At 44.6% G+C, this 3305-nt stretch overlaps 1 pseudogene; it reads right to left on the bottom strand.

The window, feature by feature from the left end:
- Nucleotides 1-1657: 1657 nt before the first annotated feature.
- LOC142434475 (glyceraldehyde-3-phosphate dehydrogenase-like) lies at nucleotides 1658-2728 on the bottom strand (annotated as a pseudogene).
- Nucleotides 2729-3305: the final 577 nt, after the last annotated feature.

The raw sequence follows: 3305 nt of genomic DNA, 5'->3' as shown, positions 1-3305 counted from the left end.
GTTGTCGAGAGACATGTTGTCAAGGACATCATGCTTGATAGAGGGGCAGTGAAAAAGAGGAAGGCCTTCAAGCAGATGGATTGACACAGTGGCTGCAACAATGCTCTCAAGCATAGGAAAAATTGTGAGGATGGAGCAGAACCAGGCAGTGTTTCATTCTATTTTTCATAGGATCATAGGATGACTATAGGTAAGAACCAACTCCATGACTCCTAACAATACCAGCAATTTTAAAGTCGTAGGACACAAGATGACATGTCTTTGGATGTGTTTGATATTAAGCCTCTATAACATTTCATTGGAGGTTGGGCTTTGTGATTAATTAGCAGAAAAATTCTGAACATGAATTTTTAAATATTGTTTTATTAGTCACACAAATATGGTTAAACATTTGGTCAGCCTTCCTTTAAGTCGGAATTTATGAAACATAAAATTTCTGTGCCTCAATTTCCTCATCCGGTAAATGGACAAGACCAGTATTCAATTGATGTGTACAAGTACAATTGCACTGATTGTTTATAGATGTCCATTCTCAGTCAAGACCTATGTCATACCCATTGCTAAATATTGTGGTTATCTCCCCTAAAGATGGGAATAATAATGGTATTTGCCTTGTAGAATTCTTCTGAGGATTTTATGAATAATGTACATAGTTTTTTACACTGTGTCTGGCACATAATACAGTCAAGAACTGTTCCTTAAAAGGCTCTGTAGTTACAACGAATTTGTTATAATAAGGTATAGTTTAAATCTTATCTCCTGCCAAATCATTCTTTAAATTTATCAAAGACTTCCTGACATTTAGATCTCTCAACTTCTTTTTTCCAGCTTTTACTCAGGCAATAAATTAATAGGGAGTTCTGTTGGGTAAAACTAGGTTACAAACTTGTAATAATAATCAATGTCAGCCATCATCTGTTCCTTTATGTCTGAGTTGCCCAACTGCCAAATCATCTCAGCTGTACCTCAAATCAGTTGTTATTGTTGTTAGGTGCCACTGATCCAACAAGTCAGCTCCAACCCATAGTGTCCCTCAGCACAACAGAACAAAACACTGTCTGGTCCTGTGCCATCCTCTCAAGTGTTCCTATGCTTGAGGGCATTGTTACAGCCATTGTGTCAATCCATCTGCTTGAAGGCCTTCCTGTTTTCACTGCCTTTTACTTTACCAAGCTTCATGTCCTTCTATAGGGACTGGTGTCTCTTGACATATCAAAAGTATGTAAGACGTTGTGAGGATTCTGGACTTCTTTACATTGAGTCATAATCCAGACTGAAGGCTGCAATCCTTGACCTTCATCAGCAAGTGCCTCAACTCCTCCTCAGTTGCAGCAAGCAAGGTTGTGTCATCTGCATATCACAGGTTGCTAATAAGCCTTCCTCTAATCCTGAGATCACATTCCTCTTCATATAAACCAGTTTCCCTGGCTATTTGCTCAGCATACAGACTAAACAATATGATGAGAGGATGCAATCCTTTTGAACACCATACTTTATTTCTTTTTTGGGGGGTTACTGTGTACTTTATTGATGGTACATGACAAGGGCAGGCTCTCTAAGCCCCTCCCCTTCCTTCAGAGGGTCTGGATGTTATATTCTCAGTATGTTGGGGGATTGAATTGGAGGCAAAGACTCCCCAGCAACTGAGAGCCTCTCTTCCTCCAGTGCTGTTGCTGGGGCTGGTGGTCCAGGGGGGCTCTTACTCCTTGGAGGCCATGTGGACCATGAGGTCCACCACCCTGTTGCTGTAGCCAAATTAATCGTCATACCAGGAAATGAGCTTGACAGAGTGGTCATTGAGGGCAATGCCAGCCCCAGCATCAAAGGTAGAAGAGTGGGTGTCACTGTTGAAATCACAAGAGACAACCTGGTCCTCAGTGTAGCCCAGGATGACCTTTAGGGGACCATCTCCACCTGCTTTACCACCTTCTTGATGTCATCGTACTTGGCAGCTTTCTCCAGACGGCAGGTGAGATCCATGATGGACACATTGGGGGTGGGGACACGGAAGGTCATGCCAGTCAGTTTCCCATTCAGCTCTGGGATAACCTTGCCCACAGCCTTGGCAGAGCCAGTAGATACGGGGATGATGTTCTGGGCAGCCCCACGGCCATCACAGCAGAGTTTCCCAGAGGGGCCATCTATGGTCTTGTGGGTGGCAGTGATGGCATGGACTGTGGTCATGAGTCCTTCCACGATGTGAAAATTGTCATGGATGACCTTGGCCGGGGGGCTAAGCAGTTGGTGGTGCAGGAGGCATTGCTGACAATCTTGAGGGAGTTGTACTTCTCGTGGTTCACGCCCATCACAAACATGGGGCATCGGAAGAAGGGGCAGAGATGCTCAGCCTTTTGGCACTGCCCTTCGAGTGAGCCCCAGCCTTCTCCAGGGTGGTGAAGACATCAGTGGACTCCACGACATACTCAGCACCAGCCTCACCCCACTTGATGTTGGCGGGATCTCGCACCTGGAAAATGGAGATGGCCTTCCCATTGATGATAAGCTTCCCATCCTCAGCCTTGATGGTGCCATTGAACTTGCCGTGGGTGGAATCATTCTGGAACATGTAGACCATGTTGTAGTTCAGATCAATGAAGGGGTCATTGATGGTAACAACATCCACTTTGCCAGAATTGAAAGCAGCCCTGGTGACCAAGCGCCCAATGCGGCCGAATCCATTCACTCCCACCTTCACCATCGTGTCTCGGGGATGCGGCTGGGACTGCACGGGAACCGGAGAGGCGCTGTCTGTCACACAAGGAGGAGCAGAGAGCCCATACTTTATTTTAAACCACGCAGCATTCCCTTGTTCAGTTCACACAATTGTCTTTTGATCCATGTACAAATTTTGTATGAGTACAATGAAGAGTTCTGGAATTCCAGTTCTTCTGAAGTTTCTTATGGTCCACACTGTCAAAAATACCTTTGTATCGTCAATAAAACACAGTAATCATCTTTCTGGTAGTCTCTGCTTTCATCCAAGATCCATCTGACATCAGTAATGATATCATCCTTTGTTCCACTTCCTCTTCTGAATCCTGCCTGAATTTCTGGCTGCTCCTCGTCAATGTATGGCTACAAGCATTGTTTAATGAGCTTCAGAAAAAAATTTTCTGGCATGTGGTATCAGTGCTATTCTATAGTTTGAGCATACTGCTGGGTCACCTTTCTTTGCAAGGGGTACAAATATGGACCTCTTCCAGGCAGTTAGCCAAGTAGCTGTCTTCCAAATGTCCGGGCATAGATTAGTGAGTGCTTCCAGTGCTTCTCTGGCTTCTTGAAACATTTTGATCAGTACTCCATCA

The sequence above is a fragment of the Tenrec ecaudatus genome, chromosome X (assembly GCF_050624435.1).
Source record: "Tenrec ecaudatus isolate mTenEca1 chromosome X, mTenEca1.hap1, whole genome shotgun sequence".
NCBI lineage: Eukaryota > Metazoa > Chordata > Mammalia > Afrosoricida > Tenrecidae > Tenrec > Tenrec ecaudatus.
The sequence above is the reverse complement of the archived record's forward strand: the minus strand, read 5'-3'. Positions and strand labels throughout refer to the sequence as shown.